This window comes from Capra hircus (genome assembly GCF_001704415.2).
Source record: "Capra hircus breed San Clemente chromosome X unlocalized genomic scaffold, ASM170441v1, whole genome shotgun sequence".
NCBI classification, from domain to species: Eukaryota; Metazoa; Chordata; class Mammalia; order Artiodactyla; family Bovidae; genus Capra; species Capra hircus.
In genome coordinates, this window is record NW_017189516.1 from 35,032,279 (window position 1) to 35,049,321 (window position 17,043).

The window sequence follows — 17,043 nt, forward strand, 5'->3', positions numbered from 1 at the left end:
CACTTCAGACATTACTCTAGAATTATTATGAAACCCCACTAGTTTATTTTAAAGACAGCTCTCTTGAAAATAATCTTACCATCAAACCAAACAAGTGCAAAACTGTCTAAGAGTTCAGGTTGCCACTTTTCAGGTAACAATAGGAAATTTCAGCCTACCTCTATATTCCTTGGCCCTAATTGGCCCTATTATATTACAAGCCTTATTAAGTTTCCTTTTTCTTTTCTTCCTGTCTTGTGCTCCAAGTCTATCAGCTACATGGTATGATGTTCAGGAGTACTTGATTAGGAATCAAAAGCCACAAATTCCAACTCCAGTTAGAAATCAGGTACATCACTGGTCTTTTTGGCACTCACAATATTGGTTTAAAAATGCAAAGGATGTCACCTGCTTTGCCTGTTCTAAAGCATTTTAAAACAGTAAAAATAAAAATGCAGCCAAGAGTATGAACCAGCCACCAATTTTTCCATTACAACCCTATCTGGGCTTGAATAAGGATACTGTGATGTGCCTAATAAGAACTGGCATAAAAAGCCTAGAGGTAAACTGTTCCACTGTGAAACCCCAGCCTCACCAGATTAGGAGGGAACTGTGTTCAATACAGAGGGAAGGGAGGGCAGGGAGACTTGGGTTCTCCTCTGGGATTCCCCAATCGGTATCTTGCTAGGGGGAAATGAGCAAATTAACAACTTCTCTTGCTATTGCCTTATTTGTGAAATGAACAGCTTGACCTATTTAGTTTTCCCAAACCCTATCAGCTATAAAAATGACTGGAGCCTATTCCATGAGTCTTTCTTCAAAAATAGAATGGAAAGAAAAATCAGGCTTTAGTATTAGTATAAGCAGTGACTGATATCAAATACTAGCTTTGGAAATGGGGTAATATTTTAACATTCAAATAATAATGCCACATTAAGTACAATTCTCTGAAGGTTACAATTCAAGAAAAAGCAGAGCCCTCTTTGCTCTGCTGGTTGCTATGTGCACAGTGGGGGAAGAGATGCCCTGTTTCAATTTGATGGTACCCAAGTCCTAGGTCTGACAATACTAGACTATTGCAGAGTTCTAATTTCTTTTGCTACTGATTTTATTGTACCTTGGAAGTAGCTAAACTGAATCTTATTTCTACAGTCAGAAGTCTTGCCCCGGGGGAGTTGTGCCCTAACACTAGGGAAACTATGCCCTAACACTGGGGGAAAGAACCAGTTACAACCCCAATATATTAAATCAGCAGCTGGGCTTCTAATTAATATGGCTCAGTGGATAAGAATCCATCTGCCAACGATCGGGGAAGATCCCAGATGCTGTGGAGCAACTGAGCCTGTGTGCCGCAACTACCAAGCCTGTGCTCTAGAGCCTGGGAGCTGCAACTACTGAGCCCACACGCTGCAACTACTGAAACCTGTGCTCCACAAGAGAAGCCACTGCAATGAGAAGCCCATGCACCGCACCTAGAGAGTAGCCCTCGCTCGCTGCTCACCACAACTAGAGAAAAGCCTGTGCAGCAAAGGAGACCAGCACAGCCCCAAATAAATAAAATTATTTTTAAAAAGAAGTGTGAGTTGTTCTAAAGTGCACATTTATCTATAAAAAGAAAGAGAGAGAAGTGATTGTAAGATATCCTAGAATATTTAAAAAAAGAAGAAGAAAAAGAAACAGCAGCCACCTACTTGATTTACAGTAGTGGCCTCATGCAGATGGGCTCTGAGGAGTGGGCAGGGGTGGTGACATTTTATCAAATATACCATGAATTGAAAAGCACACTTTTTTTTCTGGGTTAAAAAAAGAAAAAAACATGTTCTCAACCATATGTCATTGATTGCAAACTCCACCTCAATTTCACAGAACTTAAAATGATTAGAGAATTGATGAAATATGTAATATATATTGGATTTTGTCATCCACTTGTATATTTATTAAAGTAGCTAGTTTTTTAAACTATTCATAATTGCTTATTACTTTTGGAAATTGATTTGTGCCCCTAATGGTCCATAGTATTATATATAAGTACAGAAAACCTTATTAAAAAAAAAAAACTGGCATTTTCTATTGGATACTGTATCATTTTTCAACACATCGGCCTAACCTTTTTCTTCTTTCTTTTACATTTTGAAGAGACAGGTTTAATGTATTTGGTTAAGGAATAATTCCTTGGGTAATAGGTAACCCCTGTTCTCTGAATTCATAGCTAACCTCCTCCTAGCATGCCATGGGAGACATGTGACACCATCTTTCAGATGAAATAATAGGTGCATTAAATATTTGGCAAGGAAAGTTGCTGATTTAGGGTTCTACTCAAATCCCAATTTGAATGTGAAGGTTGCATTCTCATCAGTTCCACTGACTGAATGCCACTCACTACTGGATAACGTAAGCCACTTCTAACAGTGAGCACTGCCGAGCTAGCAATCCAGCACTCTGGAGCAGCAGCACTGCACAGGCCAGGTTGGTCTGTCACACTTTCATAGATTCAAAGCTACTGCTGAGAACCTAAGACCCTGAACTACTGAGAGGAGCTTCAAGGAAGCCCAATGTAGGGTACCTGCATGAGGAGCTCATGAACAGCCATTCCCTGAGCGGACGTCCGCTTCAGCAGTGGAACGGCCGGGGTGCCTGACTCCTGCCCACTGCGTCCACAGGAATATGAGGAAAAGAAAGGTGGGGAATATGCTCAGCAACAGAGCCAACCCCTTCAAAGGGTTACAATAAGGCTGTAAGAACTTCGCGTAAGTTAGGTGGCTGCTGTGGAAAGCTTGAGCTATGTTGCTTCTATTCTGCCCTGCAGTGCTGTGTGCCAGGCAGAGGGCATCAACAATGAGGAAGTGACGTGTGCACAGCAGGCAGGAGTCAGCTGGGGGCAAAAGAGGCACCACAGAGTCCTAACTCCTGTTCCCGGACTCACCACTTACGTGACCTTAAACTCTGATGCAATATTGCCAGGGGACCCTTGGGTTTCCACCAGCTCCATTAGGAGAACTCCTTCTGGCAAGATGAGAAGCACTGATGAGTTCTGAAATTCTACCTATGTCCTGGGGGTAATCATGGATAAATAGCAGCATGAAATCGTTGTGAACGTGTTAGCCACTCAATCATGTTTGACTCTTTGCGACCCCATGAACTGTAGCCTGCCAGTTCCTCTGTTCATGGGATTCTTGAGGCAAGAATACTGGAGTTGGTAGCCATTCCCTTCTCCAGAGGATCTTCCTAACCCAGAGATCAAACCTGGGTCTCCCACATGGCAGGCAGATTCTTTACTGTCTGAGCTACCAGAGAAGCCCTGAATAGCAGCACATTTGGAGGCTAAATAGGACATCACTAACTAGACATTGCAGCCTAAGATATGCAGAGTTATATTAAATCTATGGTGCAGAAGAGTCTACAAAGGACCAAAAAAAAAAAAAAAAAGTGGACCCATCAATCCCACCAGTCACCAGTTCTCTGAGGGCTGGCCTGAAAAAAAGGGTAACTGGTATTGAAACTTGCCAAGGTTAAAAGACTGCTGGTATGGCAGTAGAGACCCACACTGGAACAACTCCACTGCTTTAGTAACATGCAGGCTGAAACCATCCAAATAAAGTTACTACCATAACTTGAAAAGAATAACTGAGACTACATAGCATTTACAATCTACAAAAGGGCCCAACTGCCAGAGAATAAAGTTCACCACTAATTGAAAAACATCGACAGTATAATCAATAAAAACTAAATGACCATATATGATCATGGACAAAGTGCTGTCAGACCTTCCTGATCTTTCTGGAAGCTCAGAATACCAATGATACATGATAACAGACTTTAGCCCTGTGTAACTTATTCTCAAGAGATCCCAAAAGATGTAGTGATCAAGCCCATGGGAGCCACAGGAAACTACCACCTGTAGCTGAGAGGGAACTTCACATTTTGCTCCTCCAAGAGGGTCTAGGATGGGTCTATGAAAGTGTGGAAAGTTCTGGATGGATATGCACAGAGGCTCCCTGTATGCCCCCATATGTTTATGCCCAGACTCAACTCTGTCCCTCCCTTTTTTTTCTGAATTCTTTCAACCTTCAAAGGGCAAAGTTCTGAATCAGTGGTTCAAATGCCATCAGTGGATCATGAGAGGCTAAATGAAATCAGAGGTCCCCTAACTGTCAAAGAATCCCAGTTTCTCCCTGCAAGTGTGATGAGTCATTTCCAGGGAACTAGTGACCAACTCTTAAATACCTCTGATCTCTTCTTATGAATCACCATCTCCACCCACGAGTATCCACATGCTGTTTCCTGCTGTGGGCTCTGACTTTAGAGATCCCCAGTGTAGCTACTGTGGCATAGTCTAGTATGAAGTGGCACTTTCTTCAATTTCTCTGTTAATAATTTCCACATAAGACAAATTTAAGGCAACACTTTGGAATGAGAACTATCATCCAAAAAGGAATAGCTCAACTTCCGACTAAAATCTTTGGATTTGGTTTCTAAACTAAGCACTTTTAGTTAAATCATCTGGTTGACAGTCTAACAAAATGTTATCAGCTGATCACCTGCATTAGAATCCCCTGCTCATTAAAGCAGGTTCCCTGGCCACATGGAGACCTGTGGACCCTGGACCGTACATTTGTAAAATGATTTTTTTTTTTAAATTTTGGAGTAATTTTAGATTTACAGCAAACTTGGAAAGATAGTACAGAGCATTTCTCGGTGTCCCTCACCCAGTATTCCGTCACATTAGCCTCTTACATTAGGATGGTACATTTGTTACAATGAACAAATATTGATCCATGACTATTAACAGTGGATTTGGACTTCACTGGTTTTCCTACTAATGACCTTTTGGTTCCAGAATCCAGTCCACATTGCACTTAATCATTACATGTCTTTAGTCTCATCTGTTTTGTGACAGTTTTCCAGTCTTTTCCTCTTTGTCACGACCTTGACAGTGTTGAGGGGTCAGGTGTTTTGTACAATATATCTCAATTTGGATGTCTTTGGCAGTTTTCTCATGATTCCACTGGGGTTTGAGGAGGAAGATGCCACAGAGGTGACGTCCATTCTCATAACATGACCTGTTATTGATGATGCTAACCTTGATCACCCAATCAAGGTGGTGGTTTGCCAGGTTTCTCCACTGTAAGGTATTTTCCCCCACTTTCCATACTCTAGTCTTTGGAAGCAGATCATTAAGTCCAAGCAACCCTCAAGAGAGGCAGAGAATTAGGCTCTACCTCCTGGAGATGGGAGTATTTACATAAGTAGATTAGAATTCTTGTGTAATAAAAGATTTGTTCCTTCTTACCTATTTATTTATTCATTTATTTGTATCATTATGGACTCGTGTGTTTATTATATGCTTTATGTTATAATCCAAAACTATATCACATATAATGTTATTCACATTGTTCTGGCTTTGGCCACTGAGAGCTCCTTCAGGTTGGCTCCTATGTCCCTTGGACATGCTCTCTTTTTACTTTGAGTACTTCCTTACTTTCTGCTGGGCTTCCCAAGTGGCTCAGTGGTAAAGAATCTGCCTGCCAATGCAGGAAATGCAAGAAACACAGGTTCAACTCCTTGGTTGGGAAGATCCCTTGGAGTAGGAAATGGCAACCATTTTAGTATTCTTGTCTGGAGAATTCCATGGACAGAGGAGCTTGGCAGGCTATAGCCCATGGGGTCAAAAAAGAGTCAGACACACAAATGACATAGCACTACAACAGATTTCACTTCATGTTCCATTCTCTTGCTACAGCCTGAGAATTTGCCATAATTTGCCATACCCCCAGGGAATCCTGATTTCTCTTGCTGCAGAATTGTATGAGCAACCTAGATCTGGGCACTGAGGGGGACTGTGCAGGTTGGAGAAGCAACCAAGCAAATTCTTAGGCACACTCAAGTTTGAGGGCAGCCATTTTGGAAAGTCAAGCACAAATAAACTAGAAATAATTTGTCAAGAAAAGCTCTGAAGTAGCTCATTTAAAGAATTACTACTATTTTCTTCATGTTAGTTCAAGATCAAAAGTTCCAAACTGCAAACACCCTGGGGGACCTATAGAGAGGAAAAGAGAGAAGACAATAGTACAGATCAAATACTGATTCTGAAATACAGTGGTTATAATTCAACACCTAAAAACTAGAATAAAATAGATTTATGGAAGGCTTTCTCTGTGCCAGGCACTGTGCCAAGCTAAGTGCACGGCCCCAAACCTAATGCTAATGCTAAAGGTGTAATTTCTCCTTTTGTAAACGTTCTGAAACTGAGGCTTAGAAAGGTGAAATGTTTGCAGAAACAAAACTGTCAGTAGGTGGCAGAGCTGAGACACCAAATCAGGTCCAGGTGCTTGCCCATGAAGAGGATTTCACTTGGCATTCTGTTAACTAGTGCAGAGGTGAGATTTTCTGCAAAATTCAGACTTAAATTGAAGAAAGTAGGGAAAAACACTAGACCATTCAGGTATGACCTAAATCAAATCCCTTATGAATATACAGCAGAAGTGACAAATTGATTCAAGGGATTAGATCTGATAGACAGAGTGCCTGAAGAACTATGGATGGAGGTTTGTGACGTTGTTCAGGAGGCACTGATCAGGACCAACCCCAAGAAAAAGAAATGCAAAAAGGCAAAATGGTTGTCTGACGAGCCCTTACAAATAGCTGAGAAAAGAAGAGAAGCTAAAGGCAAAGGAGAAAAAGAAAGATATATCCATCTGAATGCAGAGTTCCAAAGAATAGAAAGGAGAGATAAGAAAGCCTTCCTCGGTGATCAGTGCAAAGAAATAGAGGAAAACAATAGACTGGGAAAGACTAGAGATCTCTCTAAGAAAATTAAAGGTACCAATGGAACATTTCATGTATAGATGGGCACAATAAAGGACCTAACAGAAGCTGAAGATATTAAGAAGAGGTGGCAAGAATACACAGAAGAACTATACAAAAAACATCTTCATGACTCAGATAACAATCACTCACCTAGAGCCAGACATCCCAGAATGCAAAGTCAAGTGGGCCTGAGGGAAACATCATTATGAACAAAGCCAGTGGAGGTGACAGAATTCCAGCTGAGCTATTTCAAATCCTAAAAGGATGCTGTGAAAGTGCTGCACTCAGTATGCCACCAAATTTGGAAAACTCAACAGTGCCCACAGGACTGGAAAAGGTCAGTTTTCATTCCAATTTCAAAGAAAGGTAATTCCAAAGAATATTCAAACTACCACACAATTGCACTCATCTCCCATGCTAGCAAAGCAATGCTCAAAATTCTCCAAGCTAGGCTTCAACAGTACATGAACTGAGAACTTCCAGATGTTCAAACTGGATTTAGAAAAGGCAGGGGAATCAGAGATCAAATTGCCAACATCCGTTGGATCATAGAAAAAGCAAGAGAATTCCAGAAAAACATGTAATTTTGCTTCATTGACTATGCTAAAGCTTTTGACTGTGTGAATCCCAACAAACTGGAAAATTCTTAAAGCGATGGGACTACCACACCACCTTACCTGCCTCCTGAGAAACCTGTATATAGATCAAGAAGCAACAGTTAGAACCATACATGGAACAACAGATGGGTTCAAAATTGGGAAAGGAGTACGTCAAAGCTGTATATTGTCACCTTGCTTATAATGCAGGGCTGGATGAGGCACAAGCTGGAATCAAGATTGCCAGAAGTATCAATAACCTCAGAAATGCAGACAGCACCACACTTATGGCAGAAAGCAAAAAGGAACTAAAGAGCCTCTTGATGAAAGTGAAAGAAAAGACTGAAAAGCCTGGCTTGAAACTCAACATTGAAAAAAAAGAAACATGGCATCCGGTCCCATCACTTCAAGGCAAACAGATGGGTAAACAATGGAGACAGTTATGGACTTTATTTTCTTGGGCTCCAAAATCACTGCAGATGGTGCCTGCAGCCATGCAATTAAAAGATGCTTCCTCCTTGGAAGGAAAGCTATTACAAACCTAGACAGCATATTAAAAAGCAGAGACATTACTTTGCCGACAGAAGTCCGTCTAGTCAAAGCTATGGTTTTTCCAGTAGTCATGTATGGATGTGAAAGTCGGACTATCAAGAAAGCTGAGCACTGAGGAACTGATGCTTTTGAACTGTGTGGTGTTGAGAGTTCCTTGGACTGCAAGGAGATCAAACCACTCCATCCTAAAGGAAATCAGTCCTGAATATTCTTTGGAAGGACTGATGCTGAAGCTGAAATATTTTGGCCAGCTGATGTGAAGAAATAACTCATTGGAAAAGACCCTGATGCTGGGAAAGATTGAAGGCAGAGGAGAAGGAGATGACAGAGGATGAGATGGTTGGATGACATCACCAACTCGATGGACATGAGTTTGAGCAACCTCCAGGAGATGGTGAAGGAAAGGGAAGCCTGGTGTGCTGCAGTCCATGGGGTCACAAAGAGTGACACGACTGAGTGACTGAACTGAACTGAGCTTTTTTGCATGCCTGCCTTTCCCAGATCTCAAAGCCAGGAGGGAGGGTCAGCACATTCACTGCTGAATGTCCTGTGTCTGTTATGTAGCAGGCACCCAGCAGATGACATCTGAGTAAATCTGCACAAATTCCTACACTGGCAAAAATGAGGACCATGAAGCATAACACATTTACTTCTACTGTATCTCACAACTAGACTTATATTCCCAATTAGGTAAAAAAATCAATGAAAACAACAAAAAAATCTACCTAAATCATACTTTAAACTTCATGAAGTTCAGATTTGGGGATAAGGAAAATAATTATGTGTAAACTGGTCTGAGTGCAAGGTTTTAGTAAACAAAAAGGTAGTCAATTAACTTGCAGGTGGTTTCTCAGGTGGCTCAGTGGTAAAGAATCTGCTTGTCAATGCAGGAGACGCAGGAGATGCAGGTTTGATCTCTGGGTTGGGAAGGTCTCCTGGAGGAGGAAATGGGAACCTATTCCAGTATTCCTACCTGGTACATTCCATTGACAGAGGAGCCTGGTGGGCTACAGTCCATGGGGTCACAAAGAGTCAGACACAACTGCTTACACACATGTAGTCCAAGACTAGAAAGCAAATGCCAAAGTCATCAGATCACTACTTCCTATAAATTAAATGGACTTCATAATACACCAATACATTTGTTCATTACTTCATCAAATATTTCTTTAATGCCTAGATGCACAGGCACTGTTTCATATGCTAAAGACTATAGCTATGAACAAAACAGAAGAGAAACGCTGCTGTCAGAGCTAACAGTTAACAAATACCATGAATACACATCAGATGCTGATAAGTGAGTGGTGCCAGAGCTCAGAAACATCCACCTGGAAGAGGAAAGAGCAAGTGCCAAAGCCCTGAGGCAGGACACGTGCTACATGTGTGTATGGAGCCACAAGGAAGCCACAGGAAAGTGACCAAGGAGTGATGTGTCACAGGAGATGCAATACAGAAGTGCCTGCAGCTGTGGTGGAGGTATGGAGTGGACAGAGACGAGGACTTATGGTGCAGTGCCCCGTGGGTGATTCTGACCCCCTGCACGTTTATCGAGGAAGACAGGAAGCTGTTACAGAGGAGACACTTGGAAGGATCACTCTAGCCTGCTATTTTGAGAATGACCAATGACGAGGTGGCCAAGAAATCATACGAATGAGAGAGTGATGGTGGCTTGGACGTAAAGTGGTACCAAGAAGACAGGCTGAGAGGTGGTTCTATTCTGAATATGAATATATCAGCACTCTTGGCAGATGGAGTGTGGATATGAAAAAGAAGAGCCAGGGGTGGCAACAAGGTTTGGGGCTTAGCAAAGAGATGGACAGATGTATGGCTACCACATACCGAGATTAGAGTGGGATCTATCCTTGGTGGCTCAGCGGTAAAGAATCTGCCTGTCGATGCAGGAGACATAAGAGACGTGGGTTCGATCGCAGTGTGGGGAAGAGCCCCTGGAGAAGGAATGGCAACCTATTCCAGTATGCTTGCCTAGAAAATCTCGTGGACAGAGGAGCCTAGTGGGCTACAGTCCATGGTCACAAAGAGTCAGACACAACTGAGCAACTAAACAACAAACCACTGAGATCAGAAAGGCTGTGGCAATTCCAAGAGATGCTGAGTAGGCAGTCAGTCACCTGGGTCTGCATTTCAAGGTAACTCTCCAGGACTCGAGGATATAAATTTGGGAGTCATTAATATTTCAAGCCACAAACTAGGAAAAGCTCACCAGGGGTGTGAGTACAGACAAGGCAAAAATGAGGTTATTGCTGGAGGGAGATAAGAGGGTGAGAGAAAGTTGTTTTTTTTTTCCCTAAAAGGTGGGTAGGCTAATGAGAATGATTCTATAGAGAGGGAAAAGGTGATGCTGGAGAGCACAAAGCAATTGCTGAAAGAGTTTCTTCGATTTGCTTTGAATATTGCTGAAATGCAGCATCCTGTCTCTGAGGGCAGGAAAGGATATAGAGAAGCACTGACATGCATTAAGGGCCAGAGAGGGAAGCCATCAAGACCTCATCACTCACCTTGAAGGAAACAAAAGAGGCCATCGGTAAGGTAGTATGATCTATAATTAACACATAAAAATCAATAGCCTACAAAACACATATCTAACCACAGATCTGTGTCCAGAATATACAGAAAACTCAAAAATACAAGAAAATCTGATCAGAAGGTAACCAAAAGATAGGAAGAAAGATTTCACAGAAGAAAATATATATAAATGGAAAATAAGCATATGAAAAGATGTTTCTATGGCCACTAAGGAAACGGAAATTAAAATCACAATGTATCACTACACACCTATCACAATGACTAAAAACAAAAAAACAGTGATGACACCAAGTGCTGGAGAGTAAATTACTCTGTCAGTAGCCTACAGAACTATACATATACTTACAACAAATATATTCCTGGGGATTTACCCCAGAGAAATGAAAACTGATGTTCACATAAAAACCTGTACACAAATATTCATAGCAGCCTTATTTGAAATAGCCTCAAACAGGAAGCAACTCAGGTGACCCTCAATGAGAGAATGGTTTAAAAAACTGTGATACATCATAGGGATTGAACCTAGGTCTCCTACATTGCAGGCAGATTCTTTACCATCTTAGCCACCAGGGAAGCCCATTACCATGGAATACTACTCAGCAATAAAAAAGAATGACCTAGTGATACACACCGAACTTGGATGAAGTCAAGAACATTATGTTGAGTGTAAACAGACAATATAAACAGGTTGCATATTATATGATTCCAATTGTATAACATTCTTATAATGACACAGGTAGGGAACAGAAGAGTGATTACCAGAGGTTAGGGATGTTAGTGGTGGTAGAAAGGATGTGACTATTAAGGAAGATTTTGTAATAATGAAAGAATTTTGCATCTTAACTGTAGTGGTGGTTACAGGAGTCTACACAAGTGATAAAATGGCATAGAACTATACAGACAGGTTGTACCAATGTCACTTTCCTGGTTTTGATACAGTACTACTATTATGTAAGATGTAACCACTAGGGTAAAGTAGATAAAGGCTCTGGTGGGACCTCTCTGTGTTATCTTTGCAATTCTCTAAGAATCTATAATTATCTCAAAATAAAAAATTTTTTAAAATCTAATGTATCCTTGAAAGTTTAACTTGGACCATAGGATTTCTTAGAATTCAAGTCAAAATAAATATATATGGTATTAATTTTAAAAAGTCAATAGCCCAGTACATGAATATTCATAGCAGCTTCATCTATAATAACCTCACACTGGAAACAACTCAAACGTCCATATACATACAATGATATACTATTCAGCAATAAAAATAACTATTGTTATGTGAACTATGGATACATCTGAACATAATTATGCTGAGTAACAAAAAAGTCATAATTATGCTGAGTCAGACAAAAGAGTACATAATGTATGATTTCACTTATAGAAAATTCTAGAAAATATATACTAATCTGTAGCAACAAATGGAGAAGGCGATGGCACCCCACTCCAGTACTCTTGCCTGACAAATCCCATGGATGGAGGAGCCTGGTAGGCTGCAGTCCATGGGGTCGCTAGGAGTCAGACATGACTGACCGACTTCATTTTGACTTTTCACTTTCATGCATTGGAGAAGGAAATGGCTTGGAGAAGCCCAGGGACGGGGGAGCCTGGTGGGTTGCCGTCTCTGGGGTTGCACAGAGTCGGACACGACTGAAGTGACTTAGCAGCAGCAGCAGCAGTAGCAACAAAAATCAGATGAATCATTGCCTGGGGGTGGTCTTGATCATTGGGAGAGGTGGGAAGGAGGAATTACAACGGGGCTTTTGGGAGTGATGAATCTATTTACTATCTTCACTGTGGTTTCATAGGTGTATGCATATGTTAAAACTTACCAAGTTGTACAGTTTATATACATGCGGTTAATTGTATGTAACTCAGTAAGGTTTAAAAAACATCAATAGCTCACACATTCACAAATAATAACCAGTTAGAATTTTTCATGGAAAAGAACAACCCATTTACAATAGCAACAAAGAAACAGGAACCAACCTAAGGAATGTGCAAAACTTATATGATGAAAACAATAAACATTTCTGAAAACAGTAAAACTTTCCTTACTTCAATAAACAGAAAGAAATCTCTTCTTGAGAGGGTGATTTAATACCTTAAAGATGTTAGTTCTCCCTAAGTTAATTTATAAACCGAAAGAAATCCAAATAAAAACACTGACAAATGAGTTTTTTCTGTGCTAGACACATTAATACTAAAATTTATATGGAAAAATAGGCATATGAGAACAAAACACTGAAAAAGCTTATAAAGGAAACTAGCTGTAATTTATATTAAATATGCTATCAATCTTCTATAATTAAAGCAGTGTGGGACTAGCATTTAAGTAGAATGATGGACCAATGGACTAGAATATGAACAGTCCTGAAATTCACTAAGTACACATGGAAATTGGGTTCTGGTAAAAGGTAACTAAAATCACTGGGGCAAAGAAGGACTTCGTAACAAATTGTGCATGGACAACTGGATAGCTACATGAAAAACAATCAGATCCATAACTCACACCACACCCAAGAATAAACTAAGTGAATCAGAGGACCAAATGTAAAAATTCAAATATATTAAAAGAAATTGTGTGAATTCCTCTATAACCAGGGACTAAGAGGAAGGTTTTCTAGTATGATTTAAAATCTAGATTCAATAAACTACTTGTTTAATGTTTAGCTACAATGAAAATGAAAAAAACTGCATAAGTAAAACCCATAAGCAAAGTCAAAATATAAATGACAATTGCAAGCACATATTTGAAATGTATCACCAATAAAGGCTAGTATCTCTAATATATTTTCTAAAAATTCGGGGTGGGGGGGGCATGGGAAGGACCATAAATCTGATAGGAAAAAAATGAACAAAAGGCCAAGACAACGCACAAAATAGATATAATAATGGCCCATAAATACATGGCAAAATACACAACTTCACTCATAAAAGAAATGTAAGTTGAAACACAACCAAGATACCATGTCACACCCTGCTAGTCAGACTGTGAGGGATAGGCACTCTCTCAGATATCTTGGAGGGGATGTAAAACAGTATGAGCTTTCTGGCAAATTCTAACAAACCTACACACACATCAACCCTTGATAAGCAATCCAATTCCAAGAATTTATACTGAAGATGTACTTCCTATCATGCAAAATTATTTACGATGGCATTATCTGTAATTGTAAAAACAGTGGAAACTACTTAATGCCAAAATACAACAGACCGGCTGAAAAAATGGTAACACATCCCTTACAAGCAAGTCCCATCCAGATTTTTTTTTAAACAGGGTAAATTCTGTGAATACATACAGAATGACTTTCAGAAGGGACAGATGGATGAACATAAATGTTTTTTCCCTCCCTATTGTGATATGGGCATTAAAATAATGAAACCAACCGTATGTGTGCTATAGAATTGGGCAAATGAGTTAATATACTGGTGTAATTGACAGCCAGGCTTCTTCTCACTGTGGAAGAACATCTATGGAGAATATTTACATTTCACATACAAATATAGAATGGGGAAAACAAAAACCCTGAGGGTGTTGGAACTGAAGATTAGCAGGATGAATATGCAGGTCCCCTAACACACACAGACACATGTGCGTGCACACACACACATATTTATATGCATATACATGTATCATTTTTTCCCGTCGCTCTGCTGTTGGAACCTCCAGAAACAATGATACTCTGATGGCAATGAAAACACTCTAGCTTGGTTTCTAAATATTATTCCTAACTAAAAAGTAAGCAAGGCTCCTCAGAGAAACAACCAATGCCAAGACTGGGGCAGGGAAAGTACAACAGTATCCTGGAGCACCTTGCTGGGCCAAAAAGTTTAAAGAAAAAATCAAAAATGATAAGAACATGTCAAAGAGACAGAGAACCTGGTTTGAAGAAATTTCCATTAGCCAAATTTTAAGATATTTTGATCAAAACACTGACAGTAATGGATTATAACTCACAGAATAAAATGATTTATGAAAGAGAGATAGATCAAGGGAAAAATTTTTGCCCATAGTGGACCGCCAGCTAACAAATGTACACAGAACGATGGAGTCAGAAACTCATCATTTAGCATTATGTTAAACTAGAATTTAATTGATTCAGTCAAGAACTATCAATAGCAGATGTTAAAACTAGTTGTTAAAACTAGTAGGTAGAAGTTTGGTGGAGAACAGAATATTTTTACATAGTGTCAAAGTATCTTCCCACCAAAGTTCTTACCTTTCCTTTAAAGGAACATGATAAAGCAGGATGAAAAGGTACTAGCTTTATAAAAACCACAGTAGAGTATCTACAATTTGTACTTTTTTGGAAAAACACAATATCAAAACCTAATTTTTAAGTACATGAGCCAGGTTTTATCAGAAACTCCATGCTACAAAATACTATTTATACTATAATCCTATTGTCATTAAAATTATCTATGTACTATGAATAGGCTAGAATGATAAATACCAAAATTATAAAACTGATAGTACTAAAAATTCAAGTGATTTTATTCATTTTTGTTTTACCATATTTTCAATGTCTCTACATATAATGTATTACTTTTATAAGAAAAAGAAGTATGGGAAAAGAAAAAACCCACAAGGATGTAAGCAGATACAACAGAAAAAAGCTGAAAGAAATTTAAAAGACAAGAGTGTTTTGTGATTGCTGATGGATGATAGATGATGTATTCTTCCCTGTTTTCAACTGTGGGACTTCAGAGTTAAAAACCCTGACGCTCACAAACTGATCACTTTAACCACTGATTTTGCCTTTGCTGTGCACACAAAAATCTAGCAACACTGCTCTCTGATCATCTCCCTTGAACTCCTTCCTCTCACCCCCTGGAACCACATCATCTTTCTTTAAAACTTCTGCATCCACTGCTCTGAGAATTATCTGATGTCCTGAGCACATCCAACATCACTTGTTTCTCAAGTAGTGTTATTTTCACAGCAGCGTACAGGAGTGGATCTTTATACAATACCTACCTCTTCTGAAACATCATTTCCTTCTGTAAAGCAGTTCCAAAGAATGTACACCATTGTCAGAGTGGGAGGGGAGTTCTGATATGTCTTTTCTCTGGTAGAAAGTAAATGTTTTAAAACAGCGTCACTATCTATCAGCTTTCTCTGTACTTTGTGATCAAGCATGGTAGGGTCATGATGGTATCTTGCATCTTTTCTTGGAACAAGAGCCTTGAGTAAAACAAGCTTACTTACCTGTGGCACGGATGATCAACTCAGCTCAAGCAGGGTTCCTATGGAAATGGAGCCTTCAAACACAGATCAGCACACAGGAAGAGTGGACGCGAGGCCTCTGACCCACACCATGTTCTTAGAGGCCACATTTAGAGTTAGCTTTTCTTCAAGAGGTTTTTTTTAACTGATAGCAACACACATTTGGGAATGCAAGGTTTTAAATATACATCACAAAAGTTAGCGCAAATTTTATGAATATTTTAAAAGACTGCCAATATACTCACAGTTTTTTCATTATTTTCAAAGCTTCTCTTGCCTCTTCAAATGTACAGACTTCTTTTCTTTGCATTTCACGCTCAATTGTTGCACTCTGTCTTATTTCTTCAAAGAGTCATCCTCCTTTGGGTAGCGTTTTAATACTGAATTGGCTTTTTCTCGGTGAGGAAAACTACAAAGAGATATATATAATAAGCATAACATTGTAATTAAAAATATATGTGGAAGTTATGTACAAGATGAAAGTCTGCTAGACCTTCTTTTAAGACAAATAGCCAAACCCTCAAACTTCTTCTCTTAGGTCAGCAAGGAAGTACCGTTCAGCTCTCAACCACCCATCTGCTGTCTTTCCATCATGTTGTGCCTTTCAGTGGCAGTTGCCCTGGGCAGGGACAAAGGACATGATGAACTATCCTATATCCAGACTTTAGCACATTCCTGCCAACCATGGGTGTTTAAACATAGCATAATGAAACCAGTACACGCATGCATCATTACTGTAAGAGGATGCCCCAGGCATTCTGCTTGGTGGATAGCAGCAATGAAATAAAAATCCAGTCTGTGGACTACTCAGTCTTCGTTACCTAACTAAAAATAAATAACCAACTGACCTAATTAATGTAAACCAAAGCCCCTTTACTTCATTGTGAAGAGAGTGAACAAAATACTATCAAGAAATTAAGATAAATTTGGCCATAATTCATTCCAAAGGATTATAATAGTCATTTTGTTCTAATGCACTTAGCTTGATATGTTTTTGACACGTTATATATTTAACCCATTTTGATGTCCTTCAGAAATAGAAAATTGTTCTGTCTGACCTGTAGAGGCATTTCAATATAAACATTCAAAATGCACATTCATAATACCCAGTAAAAATAGGCAATGGTTATAATCACACTTGTGGGAAATATTTTATGTACAGATTCATTTTAAACTATACTTCATTTACATTTGTCCAAAACGGTCATGCTTGTTTGAAGAGATAAATAGAATGCTACCAGAATTTAATCTTCTGCTAGTGCAAATAAATTAGAAAAACACTAATCTTAAAAGACTCTGACATGTGCAAGGTACATAATAGATCCTTCAGAACATTAA

The 17,043-nt window shown here is 39.5% G+C and overlaps 1 protein-coding gene across 1 annotated transcript in view; it reads right to left on the reverse strand.

The window, feature by feature from the left end:
• Positions 1 to 16,114, reverse strand: part of PRRG1 (proline rich and Gla domain 1) — a 63,847-nt gene extending 47,733 nt beyond the window's left edge. The window contains exon 1 of the transcript XR_001917575.1: positions 15,951 to 16,114. The gene's annotated coding sequence lies outside the window, so the exon portion shown is untranslated. The remainder of the gene's footprint in view (positions 1 to 15,950) is intronic.
• Between the last annotated feature and the right edge of the window lie 929 nt (positions 16,115 to 17,043).